Raw genomic sequence first — 24772 nt, 5'->3', positions numbered from 1 at the left:
ATTCTCCCTCCTGATGTTTTCTTTGGTCCCAGTCCATTGTTAATGAAGTCCCACCATTCCTTAGGGTTTTTCTTATTTAGGTCCTGGATTTCAGTTTTATAGAAGATTGTCTTTGCTTCCTTGATAATCATTTGCACTGTGTTTCTGTATTTTCTCCATGTCATTGTTTCTCCCCATCTGTAGAAAATATTCTGCATTTTCCTGATGGCAGCCTTTATTCTTTTAGTTATCCAGGGCTGGTCCAGTGTTGTTGTTTTCTTATTTCTTATTGGCATGCATACATCAAGTGCAGTTTGAATGCAGGAGTTGAACGTCTCCACTGGGATGCTGGCCTATGTTGACTGCAATGCTTCCCACAGTTGTGTCAAGTTGTCTGGCAGTAGATTTCTACTCCGAATAGCTCGTTCCATCTCCTACAACAGATGCACAATTGGATTTGAGATCTGATGCCTCAGAAGGCCATCAGATCTCAGTAACCTGAATTCACTGTCATGTTTGTGGAACCTTTTCTGGACAAGCCTTGTGGCATGGGGCATAATCCAGCTGAAAAAATATATTTGCAGATGGATAACTTCTGCCATGAAGGGATGCACCTGATTGACAATGATTTTTAGATATCCTGTGGCATTCAAACGTTTCTCCACTTTTATCAAGGGGCCCAATGTCTGCCATGAAAACACACCCCACACCACCACCACCACCATCCTGCAATGCTGACACACGGCATGGATGCATGTACTCGTGGTTTCCTCAATATCCTAGACCTCTCATTATCTTTACAGTAGGAGCTATCTAAGCACTGCAAAACTGACAAGGTGCACACTGATCAGTAAAGAGATGCTAAAATTCTACAACTTTCCCGTTCCTCTGCACAGTTCTCTCACAGTGAGAAACAATAGGATTACAATAGAGTGTATCCAATCCACTACCACTTCTTATGTATACATTGGTGTCTTTTTAAATTGCCAGATATGTAGAATCTCATCTTACAGTGAGAGCAGGAGTATGGCTTCTCTCCTGTGTGTATCCGTTGGTGTGCTTTTAAGCTTTCCTGTTGAGAGAAACTCTTCCCACAGTCAGAGCAGGAGTAAGGCTTCTCTCCTGTGTGTATACGTTCATGTTTTTTTAAGTTGCTAAGATGAGAGAAACTTAACCCACAGTCAGAGCAGGAGTAAGGCTTCTCTCCTGTGTGTATACGTTCATGTTTTTTTAAGTTGCTAAGATGAGAGAAACTTAACCCACAGTCAGAGCAGGAGTAAGGCTTCTCTCCTGTGTGTATACGTTCATGTTGTTTTAAATGGCCCAGTTGAGAGAAACTCTTTCCACAGTCAGAGCAGAAGTAAGGCTTCTCTCCTGTGTGTATCCGTTGGTGTGCTTTTAAGCTTTCCCGTTGAGAGAAACTCTTCCCACAGTCAGAGCAGGAGTAAGGCTTCTCTCCTGTGTGTATACGTTCATGTTGTTTTAAATGGCCCAGTTGAGAGAAACTCTTTCCACAGTCAGAGCAGGAGTAAGGCTTCTCTCCTGTGTGTATCCGTTGGTGTGCTTTTAAGCTTTCCCGTTGAGAGAAACTCTTCCCACAGTCAGAGCAGGAGTAAGGCTTCTCTCCTGTGTGTATACGTTCATGTTGTTTTAAGCTGCCCAGTTGAGAGAAACTTGCCCCACAGTCAGAGCAGGAGTAAGGCTTCTCTCCTATGTGCACTCTCTGATGAACTGTCAGAGCCTTTGATGTTGTGAAATTCTTCCCACAGTCAGTACAGGAATTCAGATTCTCTCCTGTGTGTATTTGTAGGTGTATTTTTAACTTTGATAGAATTGGGAAAATCTCCTCACAATGTGGGCAGTGGTGAGACCTCTTAGCTCTGTGATCTTCCTGCTGTTGCTCTCTGGATGTAGAGAATGTCTCAACATGGTCTCCTGTGTGAACAACATCAGAAGAACCAATCAGTTGGTGGATTATACATGTCAATCAAGTATATTTTATGAAGCACTTCTTACATCAGAAGTTGTCACAAAGTGCTTTATAGAAACCCAGCCAAAAACCCCAAAGAGCAAGCAATGCAGATGTAGAAGCCATATCATCCTCCACTCACTATCACAAGGGTTAGTGTCATCCTCCACTCACTATCACAAGGGTTAGTAACTACACAGACTCATTTAATAGAACTTTAAAACATTGGCAGTTTGTCTACTTCACTTCTTTAGTCTACTATCTGATCACTCTAGATAGCCCAGTGAATAAAACAAATGCTGGCAATACTGGTGTCAAACCATGTACAGTGAGGGGAAAAAAGTATTTGATCCCCTGCTGATTTTGTACGTTTGCCCACTGACAAAGACATGATCAGTCTATAATTTTAATGGTAGGTTTATTTGAACAGTGAGAGACAGAATAACAACAAAGAAATCCAGAGAAACGTATGTCAAAAATGTTATAAATTGATTTGCATTTTAATGAGGGAAATAAGTATTTAATGGGCCTCAGGATCTTGTCATGGCATCTCTGTGCATTCAAACTGCCATCGATAAAATGCAATTGTATTAGTTGTCTGTAGCTTATGCCATGCCATACAGTTGGGAAAAAAAGTATTTAGTCAGCCACTAATTGTGCAAGTTCTCCCACTTAAAAAGATGAGAGAGGCCTGTAATTTTCATCATAGGTACACCTCAACTATGACAGACAAAATTAGATTTTTTTCCTCCAGAAAATCATATTGTAGGATTTTTAATGAATTTATTTGCAAATTATTGTGGAAAATAAGTACTGTACCATAACCCCGATACCACCATGGGGTACTCTGTTCACAACATTGACATCAGCAAACCGCACGCCCACACAACGCCATACACGGTGGTCAGCAGTTGTGAGGCTGGTTGGGCATACTGCAAGATTCTCTAAAACAACATTGGAGGCAGCTAATGGTAGGGAAATTAACCTAACATTCTCTGGCAACAGCTCTGGTGGACATTCCTGCAGTCAGCATGCCAATTGCATGCTCCCTCAAAACTTGAGACATCTGTGGCATTGTGTTGTGTGAAAAAACTGCACATTTTAGAGTGGCATTTTTGTATTTGTTAGGGATCCCCATTAGATGCTGCCAATAACCTATTCAGCTACCCTTGTCCCCAGCACAAGATGCACCTGTGTAATGATGATCATGCTATTTAATCAGCTTCTTGATATGCCACACCTGTCAGGTGGATGGATTATGGAGAAAGGAGGAGGAGGAGAAATGCTCACTAACAGGGATGTAAACAAATTTGTGCACAACATTTTAGAAATAAGTTTGTGTCTGGAACATTTCTGGGATCTTCTATTTCACCTCATGAAACATGGGACCAACAGTTCACATGTTGCGTTCCCGAGTGGCGCAGTGGTCTATCCAGGCTCTGTCGTAGCCGGCCGTGACCGGGAGACCCATAAGGGCGGCACAATTGGCCTAGCGTCGTCCAGGGTAGGGGAGGAATGGCGGCAGGGATGTAGCTCAGTTGGTAGAGCATGGCGTTTGCAACGCCAGGGTTGTGGGTTCGATTCCCACGGGGGGCCAGTATGCAAAATAAAAATAAATAATGTATGCACTCACTAACTGTAAGTTGCTCTGGATAAGAGCGTCTGCTAAATGACTAAAATGTAAATGTAAATATGGTTGTTCAGTGTATACAATATTTCTAAAAAATCATACAAACTTTAAATTGAACTAAATCAGCCTGCTTTTCTGTTCTAATCAGGTCCCTACACAGGCTCAGAAGGATCCTGTGAGGGCGGAACATTTTCTGGCAACAGTAGTCCTTGCAGGGGCTTCTGCCGTGAAGTCTTGGAGGCCCAAAACTTGCTGCAGATATAATGATGTCCAGCTTCTTGGACTTCTTGTGCAGTACAATTAATAACTGTGGCTGTAAATACAAAAAAAATCCACCTTCAAAATAAGTTATCCAGATCACTTGATTGACGTACAACATTTGCAACTGGTTGCAGTGCATCCACCGCCATATCTTCTTCAGAACTGTGGCCTCTTGCTACTATAACTCTCTTCACCGCCTCCACATAGGACATTTGCTGTACAGCCCTGATCCTTGAGACCTAAACCTCTTTCACCCTAACAGGGCACTCTGGGAATTCAGGAAAATGACCCCCACCACAGTTACAACATTTTACATTCACATGCTCTTCAATAACATATTCCTTCCGTCTGCAAACACTTGACATGTGGCCAAACTTTATACATTTCTTGCATTGCATCAGGTTTTACACAAACTCCCATTTGGGGTATATTATATATCCCAACTTTACATAGGGTGGTAGATACTCTTCATCAAACATCAATAATAAAGATGAACTTTGCTCCTTTTTCACATTCTCCATATGGGTCAAGTGACGTGCATTTGCATCCTTCTTCTTCTTTGGGATTTGGTTGGTGGAGCGCATTCAACTTTTAGGTGCATACACTGCCACCTACTGTACTGGTGTGTGACACCATTCACAGCATACACACATTAAATTAATTGATACAGTAATTAATACAAAATTGCCCTGCCAAGGATTAGCCCTCTCTAAAAATGTGAGGGAAAAGGTTTGTGCAGGTGACTGACCTCCTCAGACCAATTGGCAGTACGCCCAGAACATTGTTCTGGGAACCAAAAGGGATATCTGAGTTTCAAGGTCACAGCTTGGAGAGAAGAAGCCTTGTGAGGTATTGGTCAGTCAGATGCAGGAACCAAATGTTAATGATGAATTAACTATTAATAATGAATATGCTAAATCATGCAAATATAACTTCTCTGTAAGCAGAATATAGGACAACTAACGGGACTTCCCCGGCAGAGCTCCCGACCGACATGTACTATGGTGCTTTTAAGTTTGTTGGAACCTCTCCAGCTTGCTGATAAAAAACAATTATTCATTTAAGTTTGACTTTGAGTCCCTTCGTGGCGATTTTCCACGACAAAAATCCACCACCCCATTCTACTATTTAACACCATCTAGTCCTACGCCAGACCACTACCACTCAACACCCCCTGCAGCTGTTCTGCAGTAAATCCTCGCAATGCCAAGTACTTCTCTGCCGCTGCCACCACAGCCTCTATTTTCTGGGACTTTTTTTATCCATTTCTGCAGTACAATTGACAACCATTGCTAAAAACCAAATGCTAAAAAGCCCACCTTACTGAAGCACATATTCTTCCCATCACTCTCTCTTGGTATCTGCGTACTCACAGGAATCCTCAAGATTCCTCACCCTGTACCCATCTTCCTCTACCACTCTCTTCACTGCTTCGGCATACAACACTTTCTGTACTACTGTAACCCTGGCAACCTCAATCTGCCTTTCTCTCACCTGACACCTCAGATCTCCAGCCCGTTAGCACCCCCACAACTAACACACAGAACTTTCTCCACCGATACCACTCACTACAAATCTCACTCCCACTGGGCCAGAATCATCCTTGGAACGAGGCCCGAACTCGGAGTTCCTCACCGCAGGTAATTCATCCTCACTCTCACCAGGTTCCATCTCTGAGCTACTGGAGGACGTATCCCTCTTTATACACTAGACGATAACCTCCCTCACCACACTGCTTCCCTCTACACTCAGCTCCTTCTCAGTGGTCATCACTACACCTGCCACAACAGTTAATTCATCCTCACTCTCCTTCTGTAGCTCTTCTAAAAGTTCTGTGTGATCTTCCATTCCATAGTCACTCAAATCATATTCCACTTTTCTCCTTTGTCCTTGTCCACCATCTTCTCCTTCATCAGATCTTCCAGAAGGTTTGTGCATCCCCCACTCCACTTTTTTTATAACCGTGTAAATCTCTCTAGGACAAGGCGACTTTTATCAATATATTCGCCTGTATTTACCCCTACGAAAATGAAATGGTAATTAGCTGCTAATGTGGCTATCATAAAGCCCTACAAATGCTATTATAATCTGGACAAAATTGCTGAATCGAGTCAAAGGTAAGGATCTCTGGGTTAACTATCTAATGTTAGCTAAATTTAGTAATGAATAAATAGGCTAAATTTATTTAAATGATAAATTCTGTGAACTGTCTTGTGCAAGTTTTAAATTGACACAATACCTGTTAGCAAAGGTGTCAGCAAGAGATGACATGCAGGAGATTGCAGTGATTTGTTGTTTTGCATGATGTCTACTTCGATGATAATTAGCGTTTTAATCTAAGAGGAAATAGAGACGAATATGGTGCTAAAAGTCACGCCAGGGTAAGCCTACACGAAACACAGCCCTTATTTTAAGTGTTTCTAAAATGAATAAAAATGAAAAATGATTGGAACCATTTCCCTGTTTGACCGCTAGGTTTTATGACAACATTTTTGTTTCTCCTCTCATTCTCATGGTGTTATGGTTTTAATTCACTAATCTGTTCCGTTTCAAGTGGATACTATTATAACTGATACAGCTGGCAGATACATTTTGATACAGGAAACTATTTTGAATGAGCATATTAATCTGGTTAATGTTTATGGTCCTAATGATGATAATCCCAAATTCTTTGAGAATGTATTTCTATTGATAGCCTCCATTCCTGGTAAAGTCCTAATGGCAGGGGACTTTAATTGCATTCTTGATCCTCATCTAGATCGCTCCTCTGGTTTAGACACTTCCCACTCGCAGAGTAGAAAGAAATTACAGCATTTCATTAAGGACTTAAATCTATGTGAACCTTGGAGGACTCAGAACCCGAGTAAAGGGAGTATTCATGTTACTCGTCAACATTTAAATCATATTCTCATGTAGACTACTTTTTAGTTTCTTGCTTAATGCTTCCCAATGTAGCAGGAAGTGGATATGATACTATTGTTTTGAATGACCATTCCCTTGTGTGATTATTCTATAGGGATACAAAACTAGTAAAAGGATCCTCTAGATGGCGTTTGCATCACAGATGGTTACAGGACCCAGACTTCTTACATTACGTTGGAGTGAATATAGATGTTTATTTGACATTGAACACTGACCAAACGTCAGCGAGTACCAGATGGGAGGCTTTCAAAGCACATATTTGGGGGCAAATTATAAGATTTACCAGTTTAAAATCAAATAATTCAGAAAATGAGAGCGATGGACAGCAAAATCAGAGAATTGGAGAGGGAAGCTTTTTTGGATAACTCAGTCGAAGTAAACAAGGAATGATTTGGTCTTAAAGCTCAGTATGAAGAACTTCCCACCTCAAAGGCTGCAAACAGCTTAACTAGGCTGAAATAGTCCTATGATCATGGTGAAAAACCTGGTAAATTGCTGGCCTGGCACATTAAGAAGTAAAATTCAGCCTTTAATGCAATTCATAATTTACAAGGACAATTATCAATGGATCCTGTAGAAATAAACCAAACATTTGCTTCCTACTACAACACACTTTACAACTCTGAATCTCCTGAGAACTGAACTAGTCAGGTCTTGATTTTCCCTCTACTTCAGAAGACACTAAATTGGATCTGGAAAAGGAATTGGATGGTGTTGAAATATCTGATGCTATTTTCAATCTGAAGGGAGGTAAAGCGGAAGGTCCAGATGGGCTCCCGATAGATATTTAAGGACAAACTTCTAGGTCCACTTTTGGATATGTACAGTGCATTAGGAAAGTACTCAGACCCCTTGATTTTTTTCCACAATTTGTTACGTTACAGCCTTCTTCTGAAATGAATTAAATAAAACAATTCCTCATCAATCTACACACAATACCCCATAATGAAAAAGTGAAAAGAAGTTCTTAGACATTTTTGCAAATGTATTAAAAACTACAAAAATATATTGTTTACATAAGTATTATAATAAACACCTTTTGCAATGAGACTGATTAATGAGATCAAGGTGATCATGGTTTAGACCAGGGTTCTTCAATTCCGGTCCTGGAGGGTCGAAACACTTCTGTTTTTTATTTCTACTTGGTAGTTAATTGCACTCACCTGGTGTCCAAGGTCTGAATTAGCCCCTGATTAGAAGGAGAGGATGAAAAACAGGTGTTTCGGCCCTCCAGGACCGGAATTGAAGAGCCCTGGTTTAGACACTCGCAGAGTAGAAAGACATTTTGTAAATGTGATCGTTCAGATGTTGTTTTTGCAACAATTGAACAAAAACCAGTTTTGGCTTTATCATTATGGGGTATTGTGAGTAGATTGATGAGGGAAAAAAAACAATTTAATCTATTTTACAATAAGGCTGTAACGTAACAAAATTTCAAAAAAGTCAAGGGGTCTGAATACTTTCCGAATGCACTGTATATAGACAGGCGTGTGCCTTTCCAAATCATGTCCAACAAACTTAATTAGATAGAATCTGCTCTTACCCTGAGAAACAGATTTCCCAATCTTCTCCTCCTCTTCTTCATCTTTAAAGTTGACATTAAGCTCCAGTGTTTGACTGCAGTCTTCCAGCTTCACTGATGCCATCTCTGGATATTGCGATGCAAACTGGGCTCCACTGTCACAATCAGGACCCAGTGACTGTAGGTTTGGACTCAGTGTGGAAGGAGAGAGGCAGGCTGGGTTTGTCCTCACTGTTGATGTTACCGGCCTCAGACTGAATCGGCCAGTAGTAATATAGAGAGCACAGACACAAAAGTTAGTGTTGACAGTTCTGGCACTTTCTTTATTCTCTAAAAATATTTTCACATTTTTCTTGTTCAATTATCTAATTCAGTGCTTTACTTGGACTGAAATAGGTGCCAATACTCATTTTGGGTGCCGGTACTGTTTATATTAAGGTGCAGGAGCTCCACAATACTTTTGAGCTAATACCTAACCTATAGTAGATAAATGCATAAATGACTCAAAATCCATTTAGTACAAGGTTACAGATTGTTTTAGACAGCACTGTGTGCTAATTTCCTTAAACCTTGTCTTCACTGTATTACTTCAATCAAAAACCAATTGTATTTCCTGTTCACACCATAGCAACATTTATTGATAAAGACAGAAACAACAGAATGTGTCTGAATATTAGTACACATGTAGAAAACTGATAATCATTACATTCAGCTTCAAAACAGTAGTGCGACCGTGAAATTGTCTCTGATGCACCCGCACTGTCCTCACTGAAGTCCGTTGACGCTGACCGAGAGTAGCCGCCATTTTACCAGCTTGGGAATTTTACACAAAACCATAATATGCTAAACGAACACAGAAATCTCAAATAAATTGATTATTTATTAAATTACCTTGAGAAAATTATGTACATCCACTCAGACAAACCCAAAGTCTCTAGCTATGTGACTTGTAAAATAGTTTTTATCACGTTCTTCACTTGGTTTGACACAAAAATAACACATCAAACCTTTACCAAACGTGATAATACCTTAACGAATGTGTTACCTAGCATGGTATGACATGTTCTTTCGACATTAGAAAGTTTAAACGTGCTATGACATACCTCTAGTAATAAATAGAAACGGACACAAAGGTTATCTTCTTGACTGCACAGTTCTGGCGCTTTCTTTATTGTGAAGAATGGTGCCCGCCTGCCCGGAACTTCCTGTTCCCCCACTACTAACGGTCCGTGCATTCCGAGATCAGATTACAACATTTCATTAAATTACAAAAAAAAAAGTGTAAACTGTAGCAATTTATTTCCCTTTATAGTTTATTTGGCTAAGCATGACCTTCATCCAAATAATGTCTCAAGGGTTGGAACCGGTTCAGGGAACAGAACTGAAAAATAACGTTAAAAAGAACTGGAAACTAAAGTGTTCTATACTTTTCAGGAACAGCAGTTATTTTAAAAGCATGTAATCCAGGTAATAACCTTATTTTACTTTCCGGGTATTTTTTTCCAGTCCCACAAAATCGCAACAAAGCTCACTCTAGAAACGTATTCCAGTTTCTGCCTGCCAGCTGGAATGGAAATCTTTGCCAGTGGGTGTGCGTGTGGAAACTACCTGCTCCTCCCCTCTGAAGCATAGGTTACTGTATCCTACTGACAACGTTACAAGCATGATTCAGAAATTAGGGAGATGTGTTTAATTTGAGAAGAATGGATTAACTTTTTCAATGCTAGTTAAGGATACTATAGTCACCACGTTTCACATTGGATTTATTAACAACAAAAAGTTACGACCTGTTTTTAATTCTAGTGCTGCACTGCACAAACAAGGTTGTTAGCTAGCTAGCTAACATCTGCGCTGGTCCAACGTTAAACCAACTCTGATGTTCAAAGACATTCAAAGTTCCTCCATAGAAGCCGCTCCTCCGTAGGTATAATTCTGTGGGCCTAATTCAGATAATGCAGGTCATAACACGATGCCCAGCTCTTCAATGCAAGCATCCTCTAACGAGCTCTCCACACCCGCAAAATGTCGCACCTTACACTGTGATTGGCAGCACAGTGTGCTCTGAATGATTTTCTTATACAGATACTCTGTGGTGTGCTAGTGTATTTGTTCTCCCACTTGGATGTCACTTCCACAAGCTTTAAATTGAGGGCCAGGTTGTCAGGATGGGTAATGTACTGTACACATTAATTACAAGTACTCCTAAAGATACACTTAATTTTAATTGGCTAAATCCTGTGTAACAACTAGTAATTACATTGTACTTGGCTAACATTACATGTACTATGCTTTGAAATAGTGTCTTATTCTTCAGCTGGGATTTGTATTTGTAAAATGTATTATAAAAAGTATTTAATATATGTCAGTTAGCATCAGGTTTGTATTTTCATGCCGATCAAAGCTCTAATCAAATCCAGACAATTATAAGCCTCATAATGCTTTTGAATGACACTTCCGGTTTTGGCGGAAAATACCGGGTTACCCGGGAGAAGAGTGATTTATTCTCGGGATGGAACATTTGTATAATATCGAGGAAATATTAAACCCTGATGCGCATACCAGTTGATTCACAAGACACCAACTAATGCCTAATGGCATTTCATGTCCATGATAGGAAGTTTGTTGTAGTGACTCAGTAAGGCTAATTGTAAAAGTAACCCTCTAAAGTGCCATGTTTGTACAGTTTATTATGTGGAGGAAACATTTAGGCAGCCAGGACCATACAACAGGACCGCTCCGTAGGCCGCACTGTAGGCCTAGCTCTTACTGCAGTCCAGTGCCATGGACATCTTTGAAGTTTGGCCTCTAGTAATTTAGGACGGCAACTTTATGAAGGCCTCTTCACCGTGGTCTTATCGTACAAGGCTCTACAGACATGTAAAATAAAAACAGGCTATTTTTATTGTTCATATTATTTGCGTTGATGATGTATTGAAGTCAAGTGGTTCAACATTAAAATATAGTTGGATGGACCACACAGGACTGCTTGGAAAATGCGACGGTGGTTCAACATTCAAATGCGACGGTCAGTGGAACACTTGCCCCACCAAGTGGACAATTGCTCAGTTCCCTTGTGGCATCAACGCTACCAGAGATATTTGATATAAGATCAAATGTTATGTCAATATTATTTCTCTAAATTGATTCCCCACCCGTATTTCATATATTATTATTCCGATTTAGCTGTTAATCTGGATTTAATTTAGAAACGCTTTCTGTCATTTCCGATTGGAGGGCAGATGACCACGTGACTTACGAACCTACAAATGTGTTACTTTGTAACAGTCAAAAGTGGTTATTCCCAACGTTGATCAACTCCCAATCTATGCCAAGATTTTTTAAAGCATTATCTTTAAAGCATTATCACTGTACCATTTACACCCTGTATCCTGTGCATGTGACGAATAAACATTGATTTGATTAGATGATTAACGCACCATTCACATCAGCTATCATAGTCAATATAGCAGTGACTGACTTCACCATCACTTTCTAGCCATCATTGACATTGAGATGAAGATGGTCAAACGTGAAAATATAAAATACATCGTGATCCTAATGGAATATAACAAAGCAATTCTGTTGTCTTTGCCTGCTTTATCTTTACAATGACAGGGGGTGCAACGTTCCTGGAGGTACTGCAATACCAGGTCGATGCGTGGAGTGGACGGAGCAAGCCCCTATTCCATCTCCCTGTTCCAAAAATCAATTTAATATATGGTCCCCAGATAGGGGACGTATCAGATATTAAACTGATAAGAACAGATTTTTTATTTTATTTTTGGAAAGGTTTTTATTGATACAATTCCTTTTAAAACAGCTCACATTTTTAATACATTTACACACATAAAAACGGCATAAAGTGCATAAAAACCAGCATTATATTACAATTAAATTAAAAAAGGTACATGTTGTTTATTTAAAACAATGAAACAATCCTGCATAAATGTACCCTTTCTTGTAAAAGCCAATCTATAAAAGCCATTTTAAAATGTGTATACATGATTTAACAAAGTAAAACATTTTTAAGACATGGAAAGCCTGTCAAAACGTCCCTTTGTTAAAAAGCTGTCTTCGGTCCTTTGTACAAGAACGGGGTGAGTCCTTATCAAAAAAGCCTCCTCCTGCTCTTCCTGAAACGACTCCGTACCCATCCGTCGGGGCCAAGAGGAGACTCCTCCCCTAGGCGCATCGCCCTAGGCGCCGCAGCGCTGTCAGGCCGTGGCCGCCGGGACCTTGGGTGTTGTGGGGGACCCTTCGCCTGGGGTCGAGGCCCCCTGTCGTTCGTACCACCCCAGGGCTTCCGTGGCTACCAAAGCCACTGCTTGGGGGGTGGTCTCTACCTGTTTTCCTACCAGCAGGTTGCGGGAGGACCATACACCAAGGCTGTATAGCGGCTGCACAGGAACAAGTAGAGGTCAGGCAAGCCTTCCCCCTCCCCCTGAGCCTGGGCATAACAACGGTTTGGCGCAACGTGGCCCATCCTGCTCTGCTGAATTGGCATCATGACCTGTCCTGGATGGTCGCCCATGAGATCCTCCCGGTCAGGGCCGTTATGCACTCCCGGGGCATGGCGAGGACATCCGCGTGCCCCCGACCAGGCTGCGGCCAAGAAGAGTCGGTGAGGCACTTGCTCTGGGAGTGCAGAGCCGCACGGGACCTGTGGAAGGAAGCAGGCCCCCTGATCTCCCCACGTCTGCCAGCAGGGGAGGACCTAACGCCCCAGCTCGTGCTGTATGGGGTGGGTCGAAGGCCTATACCACCAAAGGCCTTCACAAAACTCTGGCCCACCCTCACGTGTCTGAAGGACGCACTCCTCCCGCAACCTGCTGGTAGGAAAACAGGTAGAGACCACCCCCCAGGCAGTGGCTTTGGTAGCCACGGAAGCCCTGGGGTGGTACGAACGACAGGGGGCCTCGACCCCAGGCGAAGGGTCCCCCACAACACCCAAGGTCCCGGCGGCCACGGCCTGACAGCGCTGCGGCGCCTAGGGCGATGCGCCTAGGGGAGGAGTCTCCTCTGGGCCCCGACGGACGGGTACGGAGTCGATTCAGGAAGAGCAGGAGGAGGCTTTTTTGAGGTAAATGTAATGCATTGCTGGTTTTTATGCACTTTTGTGCCGTTTTTATGTGTGTAAATGAATTTAAAATGAGAGCTGTTTTGAAAATAATTGTATCAATAAAAACTTGTACTCCAGACCAGTGGCGGCTCCTGAAAAAATTCTCAGGGGGGGCAATTTTTCTGATGATTTAGGTGACCTACACACATTTTAAAAAAGATATGTCCAGCAACAACATGAAGACAGGGGCAGCATATAAGTCAATACCAGAAGCATTTATTGACTGATCTCAAAAGTGTTGGCTTACCAGGGTTGGTGGAGCCCTCAGTTTCATCTTTGCCTCGCAAAGCTAACTAAAACACTCCGCAAAACTTCACACACTGGATTAGCCGGCTGAGGATGTGGCGGTTCTTGCTAATGTCGTAGTAAATATATTTGTTATAGTGAATATGGAATATGATATGTTGAGTAAAATGTTGTGCTAAGATCTATTTAGGTCAGGAGCTGGTTATAAGTTCTGTTCCTATCCAATAACAATGGACAAAAGGGTCCTATCTTGTCAGCCTTGTCAGCAGGTGGCCAAGGACAACACCCACGCCATAGGCCTCTCAGTTCTTCCAACTCACGAGTTCTTGCTCTGAGGACACACACACACACAAACACACACACACATCATCACACTGTTAAACACACACACACACACACACACAAAAATCCCCTCTCTTAGGCTGAACATTTGAAGACAGAGAACCCGACTCAGAGCCAATGCAACAGTGACAGTAGCCTGGAGGGGACCTCGCCCAACTCATCAGGACCAATCAGAAGATCAGAACTACTAGATTCAACCTACTTCATTTATTGCATAAAATGTCTGCACACAATGTTTCGGGCTCTCTTCAGATAATAATAATAATAATATAATAATATGCCATTTAGCAGACGCTTTTATCCAAAGCGACTTACAGTCATGCGTGCATACATTTTTGTGTATGGGTGGTCCCGGGGATCGAACCCACTACCTTGGCGTTACAAGCACCATGCTCTACCAGCTGAGCTACAGAAAGTGGATACTCATGGATGCGCATCGCAATTGTAAAATGTCAACACAATTGGAGACACCACGTCATTTTTGGAGACATGTTATTGACAGTAAACTATTGTAGATGCGACTGCTAACTAAATAAAACATTTTAGCTGGCTAGCTAATCATCTTAGCTAAATGTGGGGCAAACAATTCAGTTATTTACCGTTAATTTGAGGGATTGGGGTGAAAGAAATCGAGTTACATAGTGATACTTTACGATATACTGTATTGACAATATCGCAATATTTTAGCGCTAGTTGGCTGTACCTGCACCAAAACACCATTATTGTTCCTTCATAGCTTGTTCTCAATCTTTTCACATTGGGAGCCAATTTGTTTTCAGCACTTTTATTTCCATGACTGATCAAAACTCATTCTCATGGCTTTCTGATCCCTCTGCAACAGACATATGGTGCGCAATAAAATCACAGTATCGAATCGCAATACGTATAGAATCATGAGACTCGCAATGCTGATGCATATATCTTATCGTGAGGTTCCTGGCAATTCCCAGCCCAAGTTCATTTGCCACAACAAATCTCTTCGCTAGCAAACGCGATGTCTTCTCCAAAACGGCAATGTGTCTCCAGCAATGTTTACTTTTTTGACGTTCTATGGCATCTCCACTTTCCAAGCATATATGACCACATGTAATATTTTGGTAAGTGATGCAAATAGTGAACTATGTAGGGCCAGGATGTAAAATATATGTAGCTGCAGCAATTTCTCTTATCTGATATGGTAAGTAATGGGGCTTAATTTATAGCTCCCTAAGAGTTTGACGAACGGGTCCGTGAACGCGATTCCAGATATCTTTACTTCTGAATAAACTGCCTTTATTATACCATATCCACCCTGTCCAAAGTCTCTACTTGGTCTCAGTTCTCCAGTAAACTTGTGATTATCAACACTAACCTCATCGTTGTGGCGGCGGACAGCTAGCCTGTATCCCAGTTGAGTGAGTGGCAATGTCTAGCCTGTACATGGCTAGCCTGTATACAACTGGCTAGCCTGTATCCCAGTTGAGTGAGTGGCAATGTCTTTTTTCGTTCGTACCAATTTTTGGAAAATCCTCGGGTGTAGGACTTTCCGCCTTTAGTAGAAACCTGTTGAATTATTAAATTTGGTCTGGGAGGTCCTAATTGTTTCGTTGCCAATTTATCTTCATTTGTTCGCCGACAAAAAGGAACTTCTTTCAAACAATCCGCTCTTTTCTCAGTTACGTTCATGGTTACGTAACGTATGACGGCAGCTAAGTGCAAGCCCACAGACACCCATTGAGATTGTATTGAAGGCTCTGAAATTTGAAAAAAATAGATTTTACATGGGAGTCTATGACAGACTTCTGGGCGATTTTCAACCTGACTGAAATCGCCCCAAAAGGGGGGGGAGCCATTTGAAGCACGACTTTAGCCTGATTCGACATTTAGTGGCAGTGTGGCACTGTGGCAGATCAGACGTATAGATTACAACACTGATAACTACTGTTGCCGTGATATAATTGATTAGAAAAAAAATCCCTTCCTTTTCCCGTTTGGCAGTGCGTCGCCCATATCGCCCTATTGAACAGGCCGCCCCTGACTGCGCTGTTCCTAAAAAGTATAGATCTTTCCCTGAACCGGTTCCAATCCTAGAGAAATTATGTGGATGAAGGTCATGCTTAGGCTAATAAACTATAAAGGGAAATAAATTGCTACAGTTTACACTTTTTTAGTAATTTTTAATGAAATGTTGTAATCTGATCTCGGAATGCACGGACCGTTAGTAGTGGGGGAACAGGAAGTTCCGGGCAGGCGGGCACCATTCTTCACAATAAAGAAAGCGCCAGAACTGTGCAGTCAAGAAGATAACCTTTGTGTCCGTTTCTATTTATTACTAGAGGTATGTAATAGCACGTTTAAACTTTCTAATGTCGAAAGAACATACTATGCTAGGTAACAAATCCGTTAAGGTATTGTAATGACCCAGCTGGGTCATAAAGTAAAAGAGAGACGGGCACCAGGTGTACAGGCAGAACACAGGTTTATTCCTAAATGGGCTATTGTTCAGGCCACAACCCACGCCGCTAAACCTCAAACATACACAAATAGAACATGTCAAATCAAGGGTCCCGAACAGAAGAGAGAGAGATGAGACCGTAACCCCTATTTAATCATTCCCAAAATCCCGCGGGATTACCCATCATACCCCCCAACCTTTCCATCTGTCCTGGCATATTTAACCCCTGCTAGTACCCATGAGAACGATAACACATCCATGAACACAGAACACAATACAGGGTCGTTACAGTATTATCACGTTTGTTAAAGGTTTGATGTGTTATTTTTGTGTAAAACGGAGTGAGTGAAAGAACGTGATAAAAACTATTTTACAAGTCACATAGCTAGAGATGTTGGGTTTGTCTGAGTGAATGTACATACTTTTCTCATGTTAGTTTAATAAATAATCAATTTATTTGAGATTTTGAGTTCGTTTTGCATGTTATTGGTTTTGTGTAAAATTCCCAAGCTGGTAAAATGGCGGCTACTCTCTGTCAGCGTCAACGGACTTCAGTGAGGACAGTGCGGGTGCATCAGAGACAATTTCACGGTCGCAATACTGTTTTGAAGCTGAATGTAATGATTATCAGTTTTCTACATGTGTACTAATATTCAGACACATTCTGTTGTTTCTGTCTTTATCAATAAATGTTACTATGGTGTGAACAGGAAATACAATTGGTTTTTGATTGAAGTAATACAGTGAAGACAAGGTTATTCAGGAAATTAGCACATAGTGCTGTCTAAAACAAACTGTAACCTTGTACTAAATGGTTTTTGAGTCATTTATGCGTTGATCTACTATAGGTTAGGTATTAGCTCAAAAGTATTGTGGAGCTCCTGCACCTTAATATAAACAGTACCGGCACCCAAAATGAGTATTAGCACCTATTTCAGTCCAAGTCAAGCACTGAATTAAATAATTGAACAAGAAAAAAGTGAAAATATTTTTAGAGAATAAAGAAAGTGCCAGAACTGTGAAGACAATAACTTTTTGTATCTGTTTCTCTTTATTACTACTGGCCGATTCAGATAAGTCTGAGGCCGGTAACATCAACAGTGAGGACAACACCCAGCCTGCCTCTCTCCTTCCACGCTGAGTCCAAACCTACAGTCACTGGGTCCTGATTGTGACAGTGGTACCCAGTTTGCACTGCAGGATCCAGAGATGGCATCAGTGAAGCTGGAAGATTGCAGTCAAACACTGGAGCTTAATGTCAACATTAAAGATGAAGAAGAGGAGGAGAAGATTGGGAAATCTGTTTCTCAGGGTAAGAGCAGATTCTATCTAATTAAGTTTGTTGGACATGATTTGGAAAGGCACACACCTGTCTATATACAGTACATTCGGAAAGTATTCAGACCCCTTGACTTTTTTGAGATTTTGTTACGTTACAGCCTTATTGTAAAATAGATTAAATAGTTGTTTTCCCTCATCAATCTACTCACAATACCCCATAATGATAAAGCCCAAACTGGTTTTTGTTCAATTGTTGCAAAAACAACATCTGAACGATCACATTTACAAAATGTCTTTCTACTCTGCGAGTGTCTAAACCAGGGTTCTTCAATTCCGGTTCTGGAGGGCCGAAACACCTCTGTTTTTCATCCTCTCCTTCTAATCAGGGGCTAATTCAGACCTTGGACACCAGGTGAGTGCAATTAACTACCAAGTAGAAATAAAAAACAGAAGTGTTTGGACCCTCCAGGACCGGAATTGAAGAACCCTGGTCTAAACCATGATCACCTTGATCTCATTCATCTCAGTCTCATTGCAAAGGGTGTTTATTATAATACTTCTGTAAACAATATATTTTTGTAACTTTTAATACATTTGCAAAAATGTCTAAGAACTTCTTTTCACTTTTTCATTATGGGGTATTGTGTGTAGATTGATGAGGAATTGTTTTATTTAATTCATTTCAGAAGAAGGCTGTAACGTAACAAATTGTGGAAAAAGTAAAGGGGTCTGAGTACTTTCCTAATGCACTGTACATATCCAAACGTGGACCTAGAAGTTTGTCCTTAAATATCTATTGGGAGCCCATCTGGACCTTCCGCTTAACCTCCCTTCATATCGAAAATAGCATCAGATTTTTCAACACCATCCAATTCCTTTTCCAGATCCAATTTAGTGTCTTCTGAAATAGAGGGAAAATGAAGACCTGACTAGTTCAGTTCTCAGGAGATTCAGAGTTGTAAAGTGTGTTGTAGTAGGAAGCAATTGTTTGGTTTATTTCTACAGGATCCATTGATAATTGTCCTTGTAAATTATGAATTGCATTAAAGGCTGAATTTTACTTCTTAATGTGCCAGGCCAGCAATTTACCAGGTTTTTCACCTTGATCATAGGACTGTTTCAGCCTAGTTAAGCTGTTTGCAGCCTTAGAGGTGGGAAGTTCTTCATACTGAGCTTTAAGACCAAATCATTCCTTGTTTACTTCTACTGAGTTATCCAAAAAAGCTTCCCTCTCCAATTCTCTGATTTTGCTGTCCATCTCTCATTTTCTGATTTTTATTTGATTTTAAACTGGTAAACTCCTGAGTGGCGCAGTGGTCTAAGGCACTGCATTGCAGTGCTAACTGTGCCACTAGAGATCCTGGTTTGAATCCAGGCTCTGCTGTAGCCGGCCGCAACCGGGAGACCAATGGGGCGGCGCACAAATTGGCCCAGCGTCGTCCAGGGTAGGGGAGGGAATGGCCGGCAGGGATGTAGCGTTGATAGAGCATGGCGTTTGCAATGCCAGGGTTGTGGGTTCGATTCCCACGGGGGGCCAGTATAAAAAAATATGTATTCACTAACTGTAAGTCGCTCTGGATAAGAGCGTCTGCTAAATGACTAAAATGTAAATGTAAAACGTATACTTTGCCCCCAAATATGTACTTTGAAAGCCTCCCATCTGGTTCTCACTGATGTTTGGTGAGTGTTCAATGTCAAATAAACATCTATAGGCACTCCAACGTAATGTAAGAAGTCTGAGTCCTGTAACCATCTGGGATGCAAATGCCATCTAGAGGATCCTTTTACTAGTTTTGTATCCCTTTAGAATAATCACACAAGGGAATGGTCATTCAAAACAATAGTATCATATCCATTTCCTGCTACATTGGGAAGCAATGAGCAAGAAACTAAAAAGTAGTCTACATGAGAATATGATTTAAATGTGAACATGAATTCTCCCTTTTACTCGGGTTCTGAGTCCTCCAAGGTTCACATAGATTTTTGTCCTTAATGAAATGCTGTAATTTCTTTCTACTCTGCGAGTGGGAAGTGTCTAAACCAGAGGAGCGATCTAGATGAAGATCAAGAGTGCAATTAAAGTCCCCTGCCATTAGGACCTTACCAGGAATGGAGGCTATCAATAGAAATACATTCTCAAAGAATTTGGGATTATCATCATTAGGACCATAAACATTAACCAAATTAATATGCTCATTCAAAAGAGTTCCCTGTATCAAAATGTATCTACCAGCTGTATCAGTTATAATAGTATCCACTTGAAACGGAACAGATTAGTGAATTAAAACCATAACACCATGAGAATGAGAGGAGAAACAGGATGATATTACTTGCCCTTGCCATCTCCTGCATACTTTAAGTAGCTCATCCTTCAACAAGTGAGTTTATTGTAGGAACACAATAGATGAATGAAGTTGTTTAAGCCTAGTAATAACCTGTTTTAAGCTTGGATAGTTTACAAACTCCACGGACATTCCACAAAGTACATTTAAGTTTTGCATTTGAAGTCATTTAACCAAAGATGTGAACATGGAATAAGCTATAGCATAAAGGCATATCTAAAATATGTTTAGTAACCACAAGGACCGCAGGAATATTTTGTAGTGAGGAAAATATGTAAAGATCTGTTGGAAGAAACAAACATAAATCTATCCTAACAACACAGGATATTTTGCTAGTAGCCTATATAGTAGCCTAAATATCACAACAAAAGGCCTCTCTAGCAAGATTATATGTGAAATATCCCGTAGTATTTGTGATCAGGCCTTCATGGTAGAGTGGCTAGACGGAAGCCACTCCTCATGAAAAGGCCCGCTGGGAGTTTGCCAAAAGACACCTAAAGGACTCTCTGACCATGAGAAACAAGATTATCTGGTCTGATGAAACCAAAATTGAACTCTTTGGCCTGAATGCCAAGCGTCACGTCTGGAGGAATCCTGGCACCATCCCAACGGCGAAGCATGGTGGTGGCAGCATCATGCTGTGGGGATGTTTTTCAGTGGCAGGGACGGGAAGACTAGTCAGGATCGGGGGAAAGATGAACGGAGCAAAGTACAGAGAGACCTGAAAATAGCTGTGTGGCGACACTACCCATCTTACCTGACAAGCTTGAGAGGATCTGCAGAGAAACTCCCCAAATACAGGTATGCCAAGCTTGTAGCGTCATACCCAAGAAGACTTGAGGCTGTAATCACTGCCAAAGGAGCTTCAACAAAGTACTGAGTAAAGTCTGAATACAGTTTTTTATTTTTTTATTATTATTATTTTTGCAAAAATTGTGTCATAACACCTAGCGGTCAAACAGGGAAATGGTTACAATCATTTTTCCTTTTTATTCATTTTAGAAACACTTAAAATAATGTCTGTGTTTCTTGTAGGCTTACCCTGGCATGACTTTTAGCAACATATTCAGCTCTATTTCCTCTCAGACACTAATTAACTGTGGTGGCAGGTGCAGTGATGACCGCTGAGAAGGAGCTGAGTGTAGAGGGAAGCAGTGTGGTGAGGGAGGTTATCGTCTAGTGTATAAAGAGGGATACGTCCTCCAGTAGCTCAGAGATGGAACCTGGTGAGACTGAGGATGAATTACCTGCTGTGAGGAACTCCGAGTTCGGGCCTTGTTCCAAGGATGATAAGGATGATTCTGGCCCAGTGGGAGTGAGATTTGTAGAGAGAATGGATCCATATGTGGTGTCAGGTTAGGTGGAGAAGAGGTTGGGACTGTTGAGTTGGTGAAGGTAACTGAGTGGACTCGTGATGATTTTTTGTTTCTCCTCTGTCCAGAGGGAGCGGGCGCTGCGGATTACGTGATTAGAGACAGGAATTGTGACTTGAATTGCTCTCCGGAACAGGGTGGCATTGAAAGGAGTGATAATGGGGTTAGGTTTAAGTGTTGAGGATGTGCAGTTGAAATGGAAGATTCCAGGTGTCTGTGACACCCTCCGTTTGGTGAGACGTAGATCCGGTGTAGAGCGTGGGGAAACAGAGAATACATTATCTGTCATGCTGGATTTTGATGCATAGTCTCTGCCAGATAAGATCAAGGTAGGAAGTGTCAGTTATCCCGTGAGCGATTTTGTTCCGTAAATACTAGTGTTTTAGGGGTGAAGTTTATGGGCCTGTTGCAGCAGTGTGTAGGCGTGAGATGCCTAGATGTGACAAGTCTGCAGGAGGGCATGAGATGAAGAAATGTGTGGTATTGGTGGAGAAAGTAGTGTGTTAGTTGTGGGGGTGCTAACGGGCTGGAGATCTGAGGTGTCAGGTGAGAGAAAGGCAGATTGTGGTCCTCTATAGCTCAACTGTAGCTCAATTGGTAGAGCATGGCACTTGTAACGGGTAGTGGGTTCGATCCCCGGGACCACCCATACGTAAAAATGTATGCGCACATGACTGTAAGTTGCTTTGGATAAAAGCGTCTGCTAAATGGCATAATATTATTATTATTATTAGATTGAGGTTGCCAAGGTTACATTTACATTTTAGTCATTTAGCAGACGCTCTTATCCAGAGCGACTTACAGTTAGTGAGTGCATACATTATTTAGTTTGAGTATCATTTTTTTTTTTTTCATACCCCCCCTTGGGAATCGAACCCACAACCCTGGCGTTGCAAACACCATGCTCTACCAACTGAGCTACATCCCCTGCCGGCCATTCCCTCCCCTACCCTGGACGACGCTGGGCCAATTGTGCGCCGCCCCATAGGTCTCCCGGTCGCGGCCGGTTACGACAGAGCCTGGATTCGAACCAGGATCTCTAGTGGCACAGCTAGCACTGCGATGCAGTGCCTTAGACCACTGCGCCACTCGGTACAGTAGTACAGAAAGTGTTGTAGCAGAAGCAGTGAAGAGAGTGGTAGAGGAAGATGGGTACATGGTGAGGATTCCTGTGAGTAGGCAGAGACCAAGAGAGAGTGATGGGAAGAATATGTGCTTCAGTAAGGTGGGCTTTTTAGCATTTATAGCAATGGTTTTCAATTGTACTGCAGAAATGGCTCAAAAAGTCCCAGAAAATAGAGGCTGTGTTGGCAGTGTCAGAGAAGTACTTGGGATTGCGAGGATTTACTGCAGAACAGCTGCAGGGGGTGTTGAGTGGTAGTGGTCTGGCGTAGGACTAGATGGTGTTAAATAGTGGAATGGGGTGGTGGGTTTTTGTCGTGGAAAATCGCCACGAAGGGACTCAAAGTCAAATGAGTCCCTTGTCCTGGAGAGGTTCCAACAAACGTAAAAGAACCATAGTACACGTCGGTTGGGAGCTCTGCCGGGGCAGTCCCGTTAGTTGTCCTATATACTGCTTACACAGACAAGTTATATTTGCATGATTTTAGCTTTATTAATAATTAATTAATCGTTAACATTTGGTTCCTGCATGTGACCAACCAATACCTCACAAGGCTTCTTCTCTCCAAGCTGAGACCTTGAAACTGAGATATCCCTTTTGGATCCCATAACAATGTTCTGTGCGTACAATTGGTCTGAGGAGGTCAGTCATCTGCACCAACCAAGAACATTTACCCTCACATTTTTTAGAGCAGGCTAATACTGCAATTTTGTATTAATTACCGTATCAATGAATTTAATGTATATAGGCTGTGATTGGCCTCACACACCAGTACAGTAGGTGGCAGTGTATGCACCTAAAAGTTGAATGCGCTCCGCCAACCAAATCCCGAAGAAGAAGGATGGAGAATGTGAAAAAGGAGCAGCGTTCATCTTTATTATTGATGTTTGATGAAGAGTATCTACCACCCTATGTAAAGCTGGGATATATAATATACCCCATAAGAGAGTTTGTGTAAAACCTGATGCAATGCAAGAGATGTAAAAAGTTTGGCCACATGTCAAGTGTTTGCAGACGGAAGGAATATGTTATTGAAGAGCATGTGAATGTAAAATGTTGTAACTGTGGTGGGGGTCATATTCCTGAATTCCCAGAGTGCCCTGTTAGGGTGAAAGAGTTTGAGGTGTCAAGGATCAGGGCTGTACAGCAAATCTCCTATGTGGAGGCGGTGAAGAGAGTTATAGTAGCAAGAGGCCACAGTTCTGAAGAAGATATGGCGGTGGATGCACTGCAACCAGTTGCAAAGGTTGTACGTCAATCAAGTGATCTGGATACACTTATTTTGAAGGTGGATTTTTTTGTATTTATAGCCACAGTTATTAATTTTACTGCACAATAAGTCCAAGAAGCTGGACATCATTATATCTGTAGCTGAGAAGTTTTTGGGCCTCCAAGACTTCACGGCAGAAGCCCTGCAAGGACTACTGTTGCCAGAAAATGTTCCGCCCTCACAGGATCCTTCTGAGCCTGTGTAGGGACCTGATTAGAACAGAAAAGCAGGCTGATTTACAATTTAAATATAGTTATTGATAGTTCGTATGATTTTTTAGAAATACTGTATACACTGAACAAACATATAAACGCAACATGTAAAATGTTGGTCCCATGTTTCATGAGGTGAAATAAAAGATCCCAGAAATGTTCCAGACACAAACTTATTTCTAAAATGTTGTGCACACATTTGTTTACATCCCAGTTGATATACACCTACAGGTGTGGTATATCAAGAAGCTGATTAAATAGCATGATCATCATTACACAGGTGCACCTTGTGCTGGGGACAAGAGTAGCTGAGTATGTGCTTGGCAGCATCTAATGGGGATCCCTAACAAATACAAAAATGCCACTCTAAAATGTGCAGTTTTTTCACACAACACAATGCCACAGATGTCTCAAGTTTTGAGGGAGCATGCAATTGGCATGCTGACTGCAGGAATGTCCACCAGAGCTGTTGCCAGATAATGTTAGGTTAATTTCTCTACCATTAGCTGCCTCCAGTGTTGTTTTAGAGAATTTTGCCCAACCAGCCTCACAACTGCTGGCCACCGTGTAATGGCGTTGTGTGGGCGTGCGGTTTGCTGATGTCAGTGTTGTGAACAGAGTACCACATGGTGGTATCGGGGTTATGGTACAGTGGGGGGGAAAAGTATTTAGTCAGCCACCAATTGTGCAAGTTCTCCCACTTAAAAAGATGAGGGGCCTGTAATTTTCATCATAGCTACACGTCAA

General features: G+C 41.6%; 2 pseudogenes; one reads left to right on the top strand and one right to left on the bottom strand.

Annotated features, from left to right (window-relative positions):
• Positions 1-11896: 11896 nt before the first annotated feature.
• Positions 11897-12077, bottom strand: LOC121560097 (annotated as a pseudogene).
• Positions 12078-13278: 1201 nt separating this feature from the next.
• The window catches only part of LOC121558749, a 115477-nt pseudogene continuing 103983 nt past the window's right edge, over positions 13279-24772 (top strand).

The sequence above is a fragment of the Coregonus clupeaformis genome, unplaced genomic scaffold, assembly GCF_020615455.1.
Source record: "Coregonus clupeaformis isolate EN_2021a unplaced genomic scaffold, ASM2061545v1 scaf0540, whole genome shotgun sequence".
In the NCBI taxonomy this organism is placed as follows: Eukaryota; Metazoa; Chordata; class Actinopteri; order Salmoniformes; family Salmonidae; genus Coregonus; species Coregonus clupeaformis.
The sequence above is the reverse complement of the archived record's forward strand: the minus strand, read 5'-3'. Positions and strand labels throughout refer to the sequence as shown.